Source organism: Triticum aestivum, chromosome 7B (assembly GCF_018294505.1).
Source record: "Triticum aestivum cultivar Chinese Spring chromosome 7B, IWGSC CS RefSeq v2.1, whole genome shotgun sequence".
NCBI classification, from domain to species: domain Eukaryota; kingdom Viridiplantae; phylum Streptophyta; class Magnoliopsida; order Poales; family Poaceae; genus Triticum; species Triticum aestivum.
In genome coordinates, this window is record NC_057813.1 from 509162400 (window position 1) to 509183164 (window position 20765).

The following is a 20765-nucleotide window of genomic DNA, read 5'->3' on the forward strand; positions in this document are numbered from 1 at the left end:
GCTTGCTTCTCGCCGCCGGCGTCGAGAAGAACCGAGCCGTCACAGCCCTGGCACGCACGCTCAAACAATTAATACAGTATTATGTCAGCCGATGACACTGTGCTGATCTAATTCTGATTAGATCAGCACAGTGTCATCGGCTGACATAATAATGTTTGCCACACCATCAATTTTGAAAGTACCTTTTTCAGAGCACGAGCCGAGGATGGTATCATTTTTTTAGAGCATCGATTTTGTGTTTGATTAAGAAACGTTTCATCTTCAAAATGTGTTTGAAAGTATCATTTTCAGAGCATCAATTTGTTTATTTTGCCACGACTTCCACGAATATGATTTCATGATGAAACTTTGCAAGCACCTGAAACATTTCTTAATATTTGCCACAAAAAAATTCAGAATTTTTTAACCATTTTTAAAAAATTATTGTTTATCCAGAAGCACATGAGCTCGCGAGTATACTCCAGTACTCCACACCCATGAATGATGCATCTTTCTCTCTAGAAAAAAGAGGATCCCTCTCACTCTAGCCTCTGCAACGTTTGATGTGCAGGCTCAGCATCCATGTACCTGTCGTCACCACTCGGCGCCATCGTCGCAGTCACCGCGGTGTCACTGCTGTTGTTCTTCGGCGCCACCTTGGGAGAGAGAGAGAGAGCGGGGTAACCCCAAAACTGTTATCGGAGAGCCTCAATAAATGATTATTTGGGGGTAATTTTTTGATTTTGTTGGAGATGCTCTTGTCCAGTTCCCACCATCCGGATGCCGTTGCACCGCAGTCACAAATAATCATGCATGCACCGCTGCCTGGAAGGGCTATAAATAGGGGAGCTTGTCCGAAGCAAGTGATCAACGATTGAACAACACCACACTCCCCAGAGCAACTTGACTGCGAGCTAAGGCATCTCTAATCCAATTAACTTGATCGCCATGGCTGCTCCTACCTTTCTGCACCGCCTGCTCGCCGTCTGGCTCCTCTCCTGCGCCGCCCACGCGCAGCTCTCGACGACCTTCTACTCCGCCTCCTGCCCCAACCTGGAGGCCATCGTGCGGACGGGGATGAACAAGGCCATCCGCAACGAGCGTCGGATCGGCGCCTCGCTTCTCAGGCTCTTCTTCCACGACTGCTTCGTCCAGGTGATAACTCGCGCTTGCATACCATATATACTCCAAACATTACTTAATGATTACCACCAAAAAAATCAGAATTTTGAGAATATTTTTCTGTTTTTTTATTTTACTGTTCATACCAGGAGCATTTGAGCACGAGCTGAGAACGGTACTTAGGATCATTCATGTCTTTTCTGTAGCACCAATATTTTTTAAAACATTGTGCCTGTTTATTACCTTGTAATGATGGGTACGCCATCTATCAGTATAGGGATGATCTCACTAGGAGCCTCCTCCATCCAACTATTACAGGCGATTCTTTTTTTTTTTTTTGCTAATTGAGCTAATTCATGTGCAAGATAATTAGCTTATTTACTGCAATATTCAAACAAGGCCTGGTTCGGGATTTTGTGCCACCGTTGCCACCGAAGTTAGTAAGCACGGTGATGGAAGCACTCTCCAATCATCGCTGGCTGGGAGATATTGCAGAGGAGATACAGCCCAATCAACATGATCAGCTAGTCAATTTGTGGGCTGTATAAAATTTTATCAACCTTAATGATTCTCGGCCAGATGCTTTCTGTTGGAGAAGAAAGTTTTGGCAATGCAACTCGATGTATTGATCGGTGCATAACACATGTATATATGGAGTACAAGGTGGGTCTCGACCTCAACTATACAAAGACTAGGAGGTGGGCCAAGATACACAATATACATGTACAACCATATATTCAACACCCCCCCCCCCACACCCCCACCCCCCGCAGTCGAAGCGTCGCCGGAGACGCAAAGACTGGACCTGAACTCCATGAAAACAGAAATAGGCAGTCCTTTGGTCATGACATCGGCGAACTGTTGCGCCGTCGGGACGTGAAGGACCCGGACGCGCCCAAGAGCCACCTGCTCGCGAACAAAGTGTATGTCGAGCTCAATGTGCTTCGTTCGACGATGGTGGACTGGGTTGGCGGAGAGGTACACGGCGGAGACGTTATCGCAGTAGACGAGCGTGGCCTTGTGAACGTCACAAAGCAACTCCTGGAGCAGTTGATGAAGCCAAGAGCATTCAGCGACGACATTAGCCACCGCCCGATACTCTGCCTCGGCACTCGAGCGGGAGACCGTGGGCTGTCGCTTGGACGACCACGAGATCAGCGACGCCCAAGGTAGACACAGTAGCCCGAGGTGGAGCGCCGTGTATCTGGGCAACCTGCCCAGTCCGCATCAGAGTAGGCGACGAGGTCGATGGAGGCGGAGGCCGTCAACGTGAGTCCCATGGACGGGGTGCCGCATATGTAATGGAGGATACGCTTCACCAGGGTCCAGTGAGAATCCCGCGAAGCATGCATGTGAAGACAGATCTGCTGAACAGCATACTGCAAATCGGGGCGTGTCAGGGTCAGGTACTACAGAGCGCCCACGATGAAGCGGTAGAAGGCCGCATCGGATGCGGGAGAGCCCTCCATAGCTGAAACCTTGGCCTTGGTGTCGACGGGCGTGGCGGCGGGCTTGCAGTTAAGCATGCCAGCGCGGTCAAGAAGCTCATGGGCATACCGCTGCTGATGCAGAAAGAACCCATTTGGTCGTCGAACCACCTCAATGACGAGGAAGTAGTGCAGGGGACCCAACTCCTTGAGGGCAAACTCATCGCGAAGACGAGTAGTGAGCCGTTGAAGGAGCTCGGTAGTGGATGCCGTCAAGATGATGTCGTCGATGTAGAGCAGCAAGTAGGCCATGGCAGCTCCGTGATGATACACGAAGAGGGACGCATCGGAGCGGGTGGACGTGTATCTAAGCATCTGCAGGAATGCAGCGATGCGCTGGTACCAGGCTCGGGGCGCCTGCTTCAACCCGTAAAGGGAATGGGAGAGCAAGCACACGTGGTCTGGATGCGCAGCGTCGATGAAGCCGGTGGGCTGCTCACAGAACACCTGCTCAGCAAGGTGGCTGTGCAAGAAGGCGTTGGAAATGTCCAACTGATGCACGGGCCAGGCTCGGGAGACGGCCAACTGAAGCACGGTGCGGATCGTGCCCGGTTTGACAACCAGGGCAAAAGTGTCGGTGAAGTCCACGCCCGCGCATTGCCGAAAGCCCCGAAACACCCAACGAACTTTGTAGCGCTCGAGAGTGTCGTCCGGACAAGTCTTGTGCCGAAAGACCCACTTGCCCGTGATGATGTTGGCATAAGGCGGCCGAGGGACGAGCTGCCAGGCGCGGTTCCGCTGGAGAGTGTTGAACTCTTCCTGCATCGCAACGAACCAATGAGGGTCCCGGAGGGCGGCTCAAGCTGACGATGGGAGAGGGGACGGCTCAAAGACGGAAGCAGCGAGAATATACTCATCGCTGGTATACCGCGTGCTCGGGCGAAGAGTGCCAGCCCGAGAGTGTAAGTGCATCTAGTGCCACCCCTAGTTGGTTTTGGAGTATTGACGACAAACGTGGTTGAGGGACTAATGTGTTTGTGAGAATTACATGATAACACAGGTAGTAGTCCCTCATTGATTCGGTTTACCTACCAGAGATGACCCCTAAAAATGTGTGAAGACATTCAAGACAATGGTGGTTCGTGAAGACATCCACGATGAAGATTATGACCTGTGAAGATATTCACTTGAAGACTATGGAGTGCGAAGACATACATGTTTTGTAGTTTCCTTTCTTCTTTATTGAGTCATAGGAACCACCGTACTGTTAAGTGGGGTCCAAGTGAACAAAGTCAGAGTGACTGATGTGATGCTCAACCAAATCCTATGTCTCTGAGTGAAGACAATGAGAGCAAACATTATCCAGAGCTGGATGAGTCAGCTTTGCTTGTAGCCCAAGCCAAGCTGCCGCGTGTGTTTGAAATCCGACGTTGGACACGTATCGGTTCCTTAGTGACCCAGGGTCATTTCTGACATATTAGGTAGGGTTGCCACTTGGCTATAAATAGCCTACCCCCTACACCATAAATTGGTGGCTGCTCAGAGTTAGTGCACGGCTTTTGTCGTTTGAGAGCAACCCACCTCTGAAGCATTTGAGAGAGAGATCCTTGCGAGGACTAAATCCAAAACACCCAGAGCCAAAGAGTGTTAGGCATCACTGAAGTCTTTCTATCCGCGTGATCTGAAGACTTGTTACACTTGAGGACTGTGAATCCTCCAGTCGGTTAGGCGTCACGTTTTGAGCATCCAAGAGTCATTGTAGATTGCCGGTGAACGAAGTTTGTGAAGGTTTGGAAGTCTACCTTGAAGACTTACCAGAGTGATTGGGCGAGGACTGGGTGTCATTAGCTCAAGGGGAATAAGGTGAAGACACGGTCTTCTGAGTTCAATCTCAGCCTCCCTAACCAGACATACGTCACAACAACTGGAACTGGTCTACCAAATCCTTGTCTTCACCAAGCAACTGTTTCTATCGCCTACTCTCATTACTCTTCAGTTTGTCTTCGTGAAGTCATTGCTTGCCTGCCTGATTCATTTGACTTCACTTTGTGAAGACTTATATCTGTTTGGCTTCGTACTGTCTTCCATCCTGATCATGTTTACCTAGCTGCAGTTAGTCTTCATGCTTTCACTGTATTGTATGCTTGACTAATGTTTGTCTAGTGTAGTTTTCATCCCGCTGCTTACTATATAGGTTCAGTTTGCTTCTTTGTCTTCAAAGCCACCGTGTTTTGAAGACTCTCATAAAAACCGCCTATTCACCCCCCCCTCTAGTCAATAACTAGCACTTTCAATTGGTATTAGAGCAAGGTACTCCCTTGTTCTGTGTGATTCGGTTTAACCACCTGGAGTTTTAGCTATGTTGACTGCAGGGATAATCAAGGTCTCTGTTGCATGCCCCGTCTTCTATGGCAATGATTACCCCTACTGGAAGAATAAGATGCGCATGCATCTTGAAGCCATTGATGTCGATCTCTGGTATGTCGTCAAGACTTGCGTTCCCAAAGTCGGTGAAGGTGTCACCGCTGCTGATGTCAAGAGTTTTTCGCAATTGGACTCAACCGCCAAGAACATCATCTGTGGTTATCTAACCAAAGGGCAGTATGGCCGTGTGAGTGGACTGGAAACTACAAAGCTGGTCTGGGACTGGCTGTCCAAGGTCAACGAAGGAGTCTCAACTTAGAGAGACTCAAGGATTGATGTTCTTCGCAATCTCTTCAACTGCTTCAAGAGAAATGACAATGAGAATGTCCATCTCACGTTCGATCTCCTGACTGATATCACCAATGAGCTTTGTGCTCTTGGCACCACTGAGATCACCAAGCATGAGATTGTGAAGAAGCTTGTGAGATCACTTGACATCTCATTTGACACCTTAGCCCTGATGATACAGGAACGTCCTGACTTCAAAGATCTCGATCCGTCTGATATACTTGAGAGGCTCAACACACATGAGTTCCAGCTATCTGAGAAGCGTGATATCTATGGTCCCAACTATGGCCGAACCTGTGCCCTGAAGGCAAAGGATGTTTCCTCATCTGAAGAAGAATCCAACTGTAGTTCTGGTGATCCTGAAGAACTTGGCAAGGAGCTTGCAATGCTTGTGAGGAAGTTCCAAAAGTTCTCCAAGAAGAATCGATTCAACAAGTCTTCAAGTTCTAGCTCAAAGAACGATGAGGCTTCATCACGTGACTACAAGAAAAGAACTTGCCACAAATGCAAGAAGACTGGCCACTACATCTCCGAGTGTCCTCAGTGGGATAAGGAATCAAAGAAGAAGAAGAAGAAGAAGAAGAAGAAGAAGAAGAAGAAGAAGAGCAAGTAATATGATTCTAATGATAAGAAAAAGAAGAAATCTTCAAAATCTTCTTCAAAGTCTTCGTCAAAGTCTTCATCTCACAAGAAGACCTCATCAAGCAAGGCTCGTGCATTTATTGGCAAGGAGATGGATTCTGAGGAGGAGTCTGCTTCTGAGGAGGCGGAGGTGGAGTCCCAGGAGGAGTCTGATTCAGGCGTTTTGCAAGCCTGGCTCTGGCGTCAGCTTTCGTTGACAAGTCCATCTTCAACACTAAAGACAATGGTCATGACGTTGAAGCCAAAGCTGATGATGATGACGACTTTGCTCCAACCTACTGCTTCATGGCACGTGGTGCCAAGGTAACCTCACGCGATGCCTATTTCCAAACCTCTAGTGAAGATGACTCTGAATGTGAATCCAAACCTATCTATAAGACACTTGCTAAAATTGCAACTGAGCAACAAACTGCTATGGAACCTATTCAAAAGTTGCTAGATAAAAACGAAGACCTGTTGGATGCAGAAATGAATTGAACTCGGCCCTTAATCGAAGATATAAAAGTCTTTGCGTTAAGTATGAAGAACTTGAAAGTCGTCATGAAACTCTCTCAGCCTATCATGAGAGCTTTCCTATGATTATCTTCAAAGGAAGCAAGACCTTGAGAAACTGAGAGTGTCTCATGAAGATCTTCAAAAAGAGAACGATTCACTACTCGCCCAACAGATCAATTCCGCATAGGTAGAATTTGTTTCACCATGTTTAAAATGTCTTGAGCTTGATAATGTTGTCTCTGTTGTTGGATGTTCTACTACTTCTGATGTTGCAATTCTTCAACTGCTGATGTGGTAACTAACCCCTCTACTGAGGATGCCACCACTATTGCTGATGAGAATGCTAGGTTGAAGACATTGCTTGAGACTGGCATGTACAAAAGCCTCAAAGGGCATCAGACTTTGTGCGATGTCCTCAAGAAACAGATTCTGAACCGAAACCCTAGGAAAGAGGGTGTATGGTTCAAGAGGAAAATGAACGTTGATGGTTCATACTAGATGCCTAAGCAGTACCCCAAAACCACCTGGGTTGCTGCTAAGGATCCTTCAGTGGACCCATCCACTTTATCTGGCTTCACTTGTGCTAACCCAATTGTCATTGATGAATCCTTTGATGCCAATTATAAATTGTTTAAGAATCAGAATGATGAAGTGTTTGCCAGGTACATTGGTACTAATTGTAGGAACATGCCACCCCAGAAGAAGATCTGGGTGCCCAAAAGTTGTCTTGAGAAGCTTCTCGTGAATGTCGTCATGCCACCACGTGGGAAGAAGACAAACCCCAGACCAAAGGCATCATATGGCCCAAAGGCTTCATACAGACAGAGGACCACTCATGGTCACCCTAACGCCAATGCTTTGCAGGAGAACCATTATGAGACTCATGAATATGAGCGTATTTCCTCTAACCACTATGTTCACAAAACTAAGAACTTTTCTGCATATTCATATGAGTAATACTAGCACATATGCCCGTGCTTCGCTACGGAGGAAACATGATTGCTATGAACCAGGCGATAATGTAATGAATTAAACACATGATATTATTCCAAATCATAATATTTATCCTTCACGAACACTCTCGATGAAGAATTATAGCGTGTGGCAGTGATACACCCCTAGGATCGGCTGGCATCCGTTTCATGTCCGTGAACTGCACGGATCATGGTGCGTGCGGTCAACACCAATAATATAATGATGGGTGATGTCTAGGAGGTTGGCGGAATCTAGAATGTTGTAGGCTTTGGTTAGTGTAGATTAAACGGTGAAATTCGTCCTTCACAATGCAGGGTTCAAGCACTTGAGTCAACACAGCCAAAAACTTCTTAAATGCTCATTTTGCAATTAGACCTACTCCCTTCATCTCAGTTTATAAGTTTGAATGTGTATCTAGGTCGCCAATTTGACTTATATAACATAAAAATTATATCATTAGAAAATAGAACATCTAAAGTTTCTAATGATTTTTTTTAAATATATACCTCATATTAAGTTGGTCAAATTGAAGGCCTAGGTACACATGTAAGACTTGTAAACTGAGATGGAGGGAGTAGTCACTTTCCTCCCGTAACTCTTTTGCCACCCAAGTTACAACCTGAACATGTTGTAATGTTATTTTTTGCGAGTAACATGCTGTAATGTTATAAGTACAAATCATTGAACTGCTCATAAAATATTCGTTCTATTTATTTTCTTATTCATGCTAAAAAACTAACGATTGCAAACATATATGTATGAGCGTTTGCGTCTATACCGTGTTAAAAAAAATCAATCAGTGCATGTATGGATCGGAAAAATAAAACATCCATAAACTCCTTAATCATGCTTGAGTCACCACGAATGCTTACCCAATTCAATGGCTAAAGAACACGGCAGTGGCACATGGAAGCTTTTCTGCATAAATGGACGAACAGATACCATCAAGTGTGCAAACAAACCCGACGCAAGAAGCATAATCATCAATGGGCTCATCAGAGTTCAAAAAAAAATCAATGGGCTCATCAGCCATGGGACACTCCTATTGCTCCTCGACAATGGGAGGCTCTCGTACAAATCGTATCCCCGATCATGTGTGCTTAGCAGCTCGATCATGTGTGCTTAGCAGCTTAGGGATTGGCCAGTTCATGGTCAGCTTCCACTGGAGCGGCTGCTACTACCTCGCCTCAGGCGGCATCCTCGTGGACATGGCGACAGGGAGACCCCCTGTCTCCCCTTTTGTTCGTCCTGGTGATTGACCCTCTACACCACCTTCTAAACAAGGCCACTGCTCAGGGACACCTCCAGCCGCTTTGTGGAAGAGCCACGGCCATCCGTGCATCGCTATGCCGACAACGCGGCCATTTTTGTCAAGCCTATCAAGGAAGACGTTCAATTCCTTGCATCCACCCTGGCCTCCTTTGGGGAAGTCACCGGCCTCGTCACTAACTGCACCAAAAGCCTTGTGGCCCCTATTCATTGCGGCGATGTTGATCTTGATGATATTCTTCAAGCTTTCCCGGCTGTTCGCACCTCGTTCCCGAGGAGATACCTTGGGCTGCCGTTGTCCGTTAGGCGTCTCAAGCGGATTCAATTTCAACACCTCGAGGATAAGGTGGCTAGCAAGCTCCCCCCTTGGCAAAGCAGACATGTCGCCACTGCGGGTCGGGCCGTTCTTGTTAAGGCCGTCCTCACCGCTATTGCCATATATCACCTGACGCCTCTCGACATCCCGGTCGAGGTTCTGAAGAAAATTGATAGTCTACGGTGCGCCTATCTTTGGGCGGGCACAGATATTGTTTCCGGTGGAAAATGCAAAATAAACTGGGACCTTGTTTGCAAGCCGGAGAAGAATGGTGGCCTGGGCGTGTTAAATTTGGCCAAATTTGCTAAGGCTCTAAGGCTTAGGTGGCTTTGGTTGGAGTGGAAGGATCCCACAAAACCATGGATCGGTATGGGCACGCCGTGCACAGATGATGACCGAGCGTTTTTTGCGGCTGCCACGCGCGTCACGGTGGGCAACGGACGAACGGCAAAATTTTGGAACTCCTCTTGGCTACAGGGCTTGAGACCTTGTGACATCGCGCCTCGCATCTTTGACCTCTCTCGAAAGAAAAATTGTTCCGTCCAGCAAGCTCTACACAACAGTCTGTGGATCTCTAACATCGACATTTCCAATGGCCTTTTCCTTGGTCAGGTCCAAGAGTTTGCAAATCTTTGGGGAAAGCTGAATTCTGTCACCCTTGAAGAGGGGATGGAGGATTCAACTGTATGGAAGTTCACTAAAGATGGTATATACTCCGCCTCTTCAGCATACAAGGCACAGTTTGAAGGGCTTACTACTTCATATCTGGTACAATCGGTTTGGAAGGTCTGGGCTCCCCCGCGATGCAAATTTTTTGCTTGGCTTGTTCTACAAAATAGGATCTGGACGTCTGATCGCTTAATTAGGCGGGGTTGGCCCAATTGTGGTGTATGCCCTCTATGCAAGCAATGCCAGGAATCTGTGGCTCATCTCCTCTTCCAATGCCGATTCACTCTTCGGGTGTGGAACGACATTATTCTGTGGCTTGGATTGCACCACGTCAACACGGCCACCTGGGCGACGAGGGTCTCGGTGAGAGATTGGTGGACCAACAACATACACACTCGGGTTGGATCTCCCAAGGCGCTGGCCTCTCTGATGATGCTCATCTCATGGGAGATTTGGACCGAACGCAATGCTAGAGTCTTCCGTAACACGGCCGTCCCTTCGATGGTTCTCATTTCTAAGATTAAAGACGAGGTGTCTCTTTGGGCTTTGGCCGGTGCAAAGCAGTTGGGTATTGTAATGCCGCGAGAGTAGTCCTTTCTTTTATTATTGCCGCTTTGCGGCTTTGTCCTAAAACTCCTTCCTTATTCAATGAAATGGCAAGTCTTTTGCCTTGTTTCAAAAAAAAAACGATCTACGGCAACGCTGCCGTCGTAGCCTGACTAGCTCCGTGTCTCCCCTTAATAGACTCTTTTTTCCTCCCTTATTTTAAGGGGCCAATTACCCTCTATTTCCTTTTTTTCCAGGACAGCTTCTTAATACGTGGGAAACTCAAAGAAGTATATAAATTGTATGAAGTATATGAAGGGGACAATATGGGACTATTTAAGAGTATGACCTTCACCTTCACACATAATGTTGCCTAGGTCAACTGGCAGCTTCGTCCTACCAGGTGGTCATGAGTTCGATTCTCTATAGCTGCGCTCAATTTTTTGCCTCGGCCATTGGCCGCAGTAGATGGGTTTGTCTCAAAAATAGAAAAAAACCGGCCCAAGTACCCAGCGACAGACAAAAAAATTCGATCAAGGAGCGTTTAGTACCACCTCATACGTGAGAAAAATAGAATGGACGGTCCGACAAAATTAACGAAAAAACTAACCGCGGGACGAAACCAAAAATATTACCTTGCTTTAATAGTAGGTATAGATTCTCCTCCTGCGAAGCTATTTGCTAGGGCTCTCAAGCCAAAGTTCTCAGATGCTGCACTTAGACTCATTGCTTCTAAGCCACCCCTGAAGATGTGGGTGGTTAAGAAGAATTAACTTCTCTTGTAGGGAAAGGTCTCCAACCGGAAATCAAAGACTTCTGACGCCAATGCTGGAGACCTAAAACATCTTGTGGGACGCAAGATAAAATGCCCCAATGGTCTTACCATGTATTTTGTCCAGGGTTCCTTAACGAGCATCCTACCATGCCTAACCAGAATCTAAACTTTGATAATATGCTTGTTTGCTACATGTTTCTACTTCACAATACTCTTGGTGAAGCCTATCCCGCTAACTGCACGGTAGGGTACAACTCCGAAAGCCACTGAATGGATCACGGACAGCGGCTGCACCAACCACATGACTAGTGATCGAAGTCTTCTTATGGATTCAACCCTACGTCCATCTACTAAGAGCCACATCACATTCGCTGACACTAGTAAAAGCAAGGTATTGGGTCTTGGTAGAGTTGCTATCTCAAAGGATTAGCACATGGACAAAGTGATGCTTGTTGAATCCCTTGGATACAACTTAATGTCTGTGTCAATGCTCTGTGATCTGAACATGATTGTGATATTTGGAAAATATCATTGTCTTGTGCTTATGGAATCTGACAAATCTCTAGTCTTCGAAGGCTATCGAAGAGGTGATCTGTATATGGTATATTTCTCAGCAGGACCACAGCTTGCCATATGTCTTCTAGCAAAGGCTTCCGAATGATGGCTATGGCATCGACGGCTAGGACATGCGGGCATGAAGAATCTATACACTCTCACGAAGAAGAAGCACAACATTGGCATCGAGAGCGTCAAGTTCAAGAAGGATCATCTTTGTGGTGCTTGTGAAGCTAGGAAGATTACTAGAGCCAAGCATCCCTCGAAGACAACCATGACCACCTCACGTCCCTTCGAGCTTCTTCACATGGACTTATTTGACCCTACTCACTACTCTACCCTCACTACCACTGCACATCTCTATGGCTTCATTATTGTTGATGATTATTCAAGATACACCTGGGTACACATAATTCTCTATAAGACTGAAGTGCAGGATGTCTTCAGAGGCTTCGCAAATCGGGCCATGACGAACTATGGCATCAAGATCAAGCACATCCGGAGTGACAATGGCACTAAGTTCAAGAACGTTGGCCTCGACACTTATCTTGATACTTTGGGCATCACACATGAGTTCTCTGATCCTTACACACCTCAGCAGAATGGCATAGTGGAGCACAAGAACAGAACGCTCATTGAGATGGCACGTATGATGCTCGATGAATACAAGACTCCAAAAAAATTCTGGCCCAAAGCCATTGATACTGCATGCCACATCATCAACAGAGTCTATCTTCATAAGTTCTTCAAGAAAAGATCTTATGAACTTGCTACGTCTTGAGCTTGTGTTGGTTTTCCTTGAAGAGGAAAGGGTGATGCAGCAATAGTAGCGTAAGTAATTCCCTCAGTTTTTGAGAACCAAGGTATCAATCCAGTAGGAGGCTCCTCAAAAGTCCCACACACCTACACAAACAAACAAAGAACTCACAACCAACGCAATAAAGGGGTTGTCAATCCCTTCACGGCCACTTGCGAAAGTGAGATCTGATAGAGATAGTATGATAAGATAAATATACTTTTGGTATTTTATAATATAGATTGGAAAAGTAAAGATGAAAATAAAAGTAGATTGAAAGCTTATATGATAAAAGATAGACCCAGGGGCCATAGGTTTCACTAGTGGCTTCTCTCAAGATAGCATAAGTATTACTGTGGGTGAACAAATTACTGTCGAGCAATTGATAGAAAAGTGAATAATTATGAGATTATCTAGGCATGATCATGTATATAGGCATCACGGACGTGACAAGTAGACCGACTCCTTCCTGCATCTACTACTATTACTCCACACATCGACCGCTATCCAGCATGCATCTAGAGCATTAAGTTCATAAGAACAGAGTAACGCATTAAGAAAGATGACATGATGTAGAGGGATAACCTCATGCAATATGATATAAACCCCATCTTTTTATCCTCGATGGCAACAATACAATACGTGCCTTGCTGCCCCTGCTGTCACTGGGAAAGGACACCGCAAGATTGAACCCAAAGCTAAGCACTTCTCCCATTGCAAGAAAGATCAATCTAGTAGGCCAAACCAAACTGATAATTCGAAGAGACTTGCAAAGATAAATCAATCATACATAAAAGAATTCAGAGGAGATTCAAATATTTCTCATAGATAAACTTGATCATAAACCCACAATTCATCAGATCTCGGCAAACACACCGCAAAAAGAGTTACATCAAATAGATCTCCACAAGAGAGGGGGAGAACATGGTACTGAGATCCAAAAAGAGAGAAGAAGCCATCTAGCTAATAACTATGGACCCGAAGGTCTGTGGTAAACCACTCACAACTCATCGGAGGGGCTATGGTGTTGATGTAGAAGCCCTCCATGGTCGATTTCCCCTCCGGCGAAGCGCTGGCGAAGGCTCCAAGATGGGATCTCGCGGATATAGAAGGTTACGGTGGTGTAAATTGTTTTTCGTTGGCTCCTTGGATGTTTTCAGGGTACGTTGGTATATATAGGAGGAAGAAGTACGTCAGTGGCTGCCCGAGGGGCCCACGAGATAGGGGGCGCGCCCTATAGGGGTCGGCGCGCCCTCCACCCTCGTGGACGCCTCGGCTGCTTCTTGGCTTGCACTCCAAGTCCTCTGGATCACGTTTGTTCCAAAAATCACGTTTCCGAAGGTTTCATTCCGTTTGGACTCCGTTTGATATTCCTTTTCTTCGAAATACTGAAATAGGCAAAAAAAATAGCAATAGAGGCTGGGCCTCTGGTTAGTAGGTTAGTCCCAAAATTGATATAAATGTGTAAAATAAAGCCAATAAACATCCAAAACGGGTAATATAATAGCATGGAACAATCAAAAATTATAGATACGTTGGAGACGCATCAAGCATCCCCAAGCTTAATTCCTACTCGTCCTCGAGTAGGTAAATGATAAAAACAGAACTTTTGATGTGGAATTCTACCTAGCATAATTCTCAATGTAATTTTCTTTATTGTGGCATGATTGTTCAGATCCAAATGATTCAAGATAAAATCTTATAAAACATAAAAATAATAATACTTCGAAGCATACTAACAAATAATCATGTCCTATCAAAATAGCATAGCCAAAGAAAGCTTATCCCTACAAAATCATATAGTTAGGCCATGCTTCATTTCCATACACAAAATACTCCCATCATGTACAACCCCGATGACGAGCCAAGCAATTGGTTCATACTTTTTAACGCGCTTCAGCTTTTTCAACTCTTACGCAATACATGAGCACAATCCATGGACATAGCACTATGGTGGTATATGGTGGTGGTTGTGAGGACAAAAAAAGGAGAAGATAGTCTCACATCAACTAGGCGTATCAACGGGCTATGGAGATGCCCATTAATAGATATCAATGTGAGTGAGTAGGGATTGCCATGCAACGGATGCACTAGAGCTATAAATGTATGAAAGCTCAACAAAAGAAACTAAGTGGGTGTGCATCCAACTTGCTTGCTCATGAAGACCTAGGGCATTTTGAGGAAGCCCGTCATTGGAATATACAAGCCAAGTTCTATAATGAAAAATTCCCACTAGTATATGAAAGTGACAACATAGGAGACTCTCTATCATGAAGATCATGGTGCTATTTTGAAGCACAAGTGTGGAAAAGAGATAGTAACATTGTCCCTTCTCTCTTTTTCTCTCATTATTAGCTTTTTTCTTTTCTCCTTTTTTTCTTTTCTTTTTTTCTTTTCCTTTTTCTTCTTTGGCCTTTCTTTTTTTCTTTTTGGCCTTTCTCTTTTTTTTTCTTTTTTTTTGTAAAGTCCGAAGTCTCATCCCGACTTGTGGGGGAATCATAGTCTTCATCATCCTTTCCTCACTAGGACAATGCTCTAATAATGAAGATCATCACACTTTTATTGATTTACAACTCAAGAATTACAACTCAAAGCTAGAACAATATATGACTCTATATGAATGCCTCCGGCGGTGTACCAGGATATGCAATGAATCAAGAGCGACATGTATGAAAATTATGAAGGTGGCTTTGCCACAAATACGATGTCAACTACATGATCATGCAAAGAGCAATATGACAATGATGGAGTGTGTCATAATAACGGAACGGTGGAAAGTTGCATGGCAATATATCTTGAAATGACTATGGAAATGCCATAATAGGTAGGTATGGTGGCTGTTTTGAGGAAGGTAAATAATGGGTGCATGATACCGGTGAAAGTTGCGCGGTATAATAGAGGCTAGCTAAGTGGAAGGGTGAGTGTGTGTATATCCATGGACTCACATTAGTCATAAAGAACTCATATACTTATTGCAAAAGTCTACTTAGCCCTCGAAGCAAAGTACTACTACGCATGCCCCTAGAGGGATAGATTGGTAGGAAAAGACCATTGCTCGTCCCCGACTGCCACTCATAAGGAAGACAATCAAAAGAGTACCTCATGCAACAAATTTGTCACACAACTTTTACCATACGTGCATGCTACGGGACTTGCCAACTTCAACACAAGTATTTCTCAATTTCATAATTACCCACTAGCATGACTGTAACATTACCACCTTTATATCTCAAAACAATTATCAAGCATCAAATTGATCCTAGTGTTTAATGCACTTTCTATGATAGTTTTTATTATACCCAAATTGGATGCTCATCATTCTAGGACCAAATTCATAACCATAGATACTCTCAAAATAATATAAGTGAAGCATGAGAGACTAACAATTTCTACAAAATTAAGCCACCGCCGTGCTCTAAAAGATATAAGTGAAGCACTAGAGCAAAAACTATCTAGCTCAAAAAATATAAGTGAAGCACATAGAGTATTCTAATAAATTTCAATCAAGTGGTATTCCCCAAAAGGTGTGTACAGCAAGGATGACTGTGGTAAACTAAAAAGCAAATACTAATATCATACACGACGCTCCAAGCAAAACACATATCATGTGGCGAATAAAAATATAGCTCCAAGTAAAGTTACCAATGACCGAAGACGAAAGAGGGGATGCCTTCCGGGGGCATCCCCAAGCTTTGGCTTTTGGCTATTCTTAAATATCTTGGGGTGCCATGGGAATCCCCAAGCTTAGGCTTTTGCCACTCCTTATTCCATAGTCCATCAAATCTTTACCCAAAACTTGAAAACTTCACAACACAAAACTCAACAGGAAATCGCATAAGCTCTGTTAGTGAAAGAAAGCAAAACCACCACATAAGGTACTGTAATGTACTCATTCTTTATTTATATTGGTGTTAAACCTACTGTATTCCAAGTTCTCTATGGTTCATACCACTTAATACTAGCCATAGATGCATCAAAATAAGCAAACAACACACGAAAAACAGAATCTGTCAAAAACAGAATAGTCTGTAGCAATCTATAACTAACGCAAACTTCTGGAACTCTAAAAATCCTACCAAAATACGAAGTCCTGGAAAATTTGTCTATTGATCTACAGAAAAAAGAATCAACGCAAAAGCACGTTTCTGTGATTTAACAAAACTAAATTCGTGCGCGCAAAGTTTCTGTTTTTCAGCAGAATCAAATTAACTATCACCATAGGTTATCCTATAGGTTCTACTTGGCACAAACACTAATTAAAACAAAAAAACACATCTAAACAGAAGGTAGATGCAAAATTTATTACTAAACAGAAAGAAAAACAAAAAACATAAATAAAATTGGGTTGCCTCCCAACTAGCGCTATCGTCTAACGCCCCTAGCTAGGCATTGAGATTTCAATGATGCTCACATGAAAGACACGAATTGAAGCGCAAACAGAGCATCACATAGCATGTGAAAAACACATCTAAGTCTAACATACTTCCTATGCATAGGCATTTTATAAGCAAACAAATTACCAAGGCAAGCAAAAACTAGCATATGCAAGGAAGAAGAAAGAGATGATAGCAATCTCAACATGAAGAGAGGTAATTTAGTAACATGAAAATTTCTACAACCATATTTTCCTCTCTAATAATAATTACATGTAGGATCATAAGCAAATTCAACAAAATAGCTATCACATAACATATTCTCAACACGACCCACATGCATGCAAAGTTGACACTCTTCCAAGATAGTGGGATTAACATTAACTAAAGTCATGACCTCTCCAAACCTACTTCTATCAAAAATATCATAAGATTGAACATACTCCAAATATGTGGGATCTAAAGTTGACACTCTTCCAAACCCACTTTCAATATTGTTGCACACACTATTATCAATCTCATATTCATCATGGGGCTTAAATAAATTTTCAAGATCATAAGAAGAATCACCCCAATCATGATCATTGCAACAAGTAGTAGACATAGCAAAACTAGCATCCCCAAGCTTAGGGTTTTGCATATTACTAGCACAATTGACATTAATAGAATTTATAATAACATCATTGCAATCATGCTTATCATCGAAGGAACTATCAAGTATAGGTGCAATGGCAACGATCTCATGTTTAACATAAGGAACTATAGCAAATTCATCTTCATAAATATTAGCATCATGGCCACAAGAATAGCAAGCATCATGTTCATCAAGGGATATTTCAATCAAATCATCAGAATCATCATTATCTATAAATTCATGCATATCATTATTTTCTTCTAGAGCAACGGTCATTCTTTCAATAAATTCTTTGACATATAGATTATGAGCATACACTACAAAAAAAGACACATTCGTGACATTTTGGGCCGAACGAATTTTTTTCCTGTCATACATATGACACTTCTATGACGATAATTGTGACAAAACCCAGTATCATCATAGATGTGGTGGACTCCTACTTCTATGACAAAAAATCATGACAGAAAATGGGCTTTTCATCCTGGGCGGGCCGGAGACGCGGCTGCATGACATTCTTTGGGCCGTCCATGACGGAAAAAACCGTGGTAGAAGCGAGGGCGAGGAAAATTTCATGGAGTTCCCGGTTACTATGGGTGGTCGGGGGCCGAGCGATGCGCGTTTCTCTCGTAAGATACGCACGTGTGTGCGAGGCGTTGGCTCTAACTGAACCCGAGCGAGGCGTTGGGCTCTAACTGAACCCGAGCAATTGCACTGCAGGCTAAGCGTTACTGAACCCGAGCGATCGATCGATGGCTGTTAACTGAACCCGATCAAACAGCCATCGATCGAACGATTCCTTCGCTACTGCTGCTAACTAAAGCCGATTGATGCTGCCTCTCTGGATGAACAATGAGCGTTGCGGGGGTGGGGGGTTGGATGAACAGTGAGTGGTGGGAGTGGATGAACAGGACCCGTGGCATTGCCTCTGGATGAACAGGACCCCAATCAATCGAGCCAGTTGGGGCTGGATGAACAGGACCCCGTGGAGGGCTGGATGAACAGGACGACCCTGTGGAGGGCTGGATGAACAGTAGACGGTGGAGGGGTGGATGAACAGTAGCCCATGGAGGGGTGGTTGAACAGGAGCCCATGGAGAGGGGTGGTTGAACAGTAGCCGGTGGAGTAGCGCACTGTGGAGTCTGGATGAACAGGAGCCCGTGGATGAACAGTCACAGGTGGAGGCTGGAGGAGGTCGACGGTGGATGAACAGTAGCCCGTGGAGGATGGAGGAGGTCGATGGTGGAGATGAACAGTATCCTGTGGAGTCCCATTTTGCGGTACACCACACCCCTCCCGATGAACAGGACCCCTGTTTCGACCGTAGCACTCCAACACAAGTCCGTTTTGTCCGTTTTGCGGTACGCCACACCCCTCCCGATCAACAGGACTCCTGTTTCGACTGTAGGAGGTCCGTTTCGTCCATTTTGCGGTATGCTAGACCCCTCCTGATGAACACGATCCTGTTTCGAACGTGGCCGGTCGAACACAAGGCCGTTTCCTCTGTTCTGCGATACGCCATGCCTCATTTCCATTGCCTGTTCCGTCCAAGCCCTCCCGATGAACACGAAGACGCATTCCGTTCCGACCCAGCCGGTTGGCTCCCCATGAACATGACGACGACGTTGTTTCTCTGTTCCAACCCAGCCATGTACATGAGCCCTGGCCGTATGTATGCGCGAGTAGGCGTTCGAGACCCCGCCCGTATGTACATACGTGGCTGTATTTTCTTTCTTGCACCCTGGCCGCTATACGTACGTGTACATGCTACGTGCGCGCCTGTACTACGACATGTGTGCGCCTCTACATCCACCAGTATGTACATACACATTCGCGACCAGAATGACAACGCTACGTACGCTTCGACCAGGTGGGTCCCGACTGTCACGCACTTCCTTGCGTGCAAAGATGTAGCTGGTGGGTCCCAATAGTCAGGGGGGAGAATCATTTTTTTTGGATGCACTTCCTTGCATACGAAGATGTAGCTGGTGGGTCCCAGCAGTCAGGGGGGTGAATCGTATTTTTTTGCCCGGACGCACTTCCTTGCGTGCGAAGATGTAGCTGGTGGGTCCCAGCAGTCAGAGGGAAACGTTTTTTTCACGAATAGGGTGGCCCGTCCGGTGGGTCCCCTCTGTCAGGTGGAGGAATAATTATTTTGCATGTAAGAAGGAGGCACTTCCTTGTTGCGGCCGTGGACCCAGCTGTCAGCCTCTCCACGTACAGTCCATGTCCGATGGAAGTCGTTCCTTGACCATGTTGACCACGCCGCGCCGAGAGCACCAGGGCGGTGGACGACGGTGAGGCCTAGGAAGGGGACGACACGAAGCCGGGGAAGACGCGGCAGTGGATGCCCACGCGTAGAGGAGTACGAGGGTTCACTAGTTCGCTGCGGTGTGAGACTGTTGTCGCCGCAGAATAACAGGGGGTGTGGGTGAGTAGAGGGATGGCCTGGCCAGCGGTGGGAGTAGTAGGGGGCGGTGAGGCCTTCGCCGCATCGCAGCCGGCCACGAGAGGCAGGAGCACGAGGCACGACCGGCACTGGTTTGGGCGGCTGGAGCAAGAAGACCAGAGGTTGAAGAAGCACTACGGCTGTTGGATGGACATCGTACGGTCATTGGAGCTAGAATCGTGCATATTGACTAAGTTGACAAAGCCCTCCGTCCCCCTCAACTTAGTAGGCCCACAAGTCAGCCTGCCACTATACTGGGTCCCAGCTAACAGGGGGAGTATTCATTTTTTTTGTGCGTAATAAGGAGGCACTTCCTTGCATGCGAAGATATAGCTGGTGGGTCCGAGCTGTCAGCGGCGGTAACATTTTTTCGCAAAATACAGAGGCCCTTTCGATGGGTCCCTGATGTCAGGTGGAGGAATCATTATTTTGCATGTAATAAGGAGGCATTTCCTTGCGTGCGGCCCTGGACCCAGCTGTCGGCCTCTCCATGTACAGTCCACTTCAGATGCATGTCGGTCGTTGACCATGTTGACCAGGCCGCGCCAGAGCACCAGGGCGGTGGACGACGGCGAGGCCTAGGAAGGGAACGACACGGAGGCAGGGAAGACTCGGCAGTTGTTTCCCACGCGGAGGGGGGTACGACTGTACGAGGGTTTACTGGTTCGTCTGTCGTCGCCGGAGAATAACAGCAGGTGTGGGTGAGTAGAGGGATGGCTAGGCCAACAATGGGAGTACGGTAGGGCGGTGAGGCCTGCGCGGTAGCACAGCCGGCCGCGGGGAGGAGGGAGCAGGCAGTCCCGCCGGCGCTTGTTTGAGCGGCTGGAGCAGGAAGAGCAGAGATTGAATAAGCACGACGACCGTTCGATGGACATCCAACAGTCACTGCTTGTGCATCAACCTTTTTTTTAGGAAAGCCTCAAATCTGTGGAAAACAGCATACAACCCATCTGCCATTATTTCGAATAATTTACAGCCCATTTGCTAATTCTTAAGGGTTTTTTTGGAGCCCATATTCTTTTTGTTAGCAT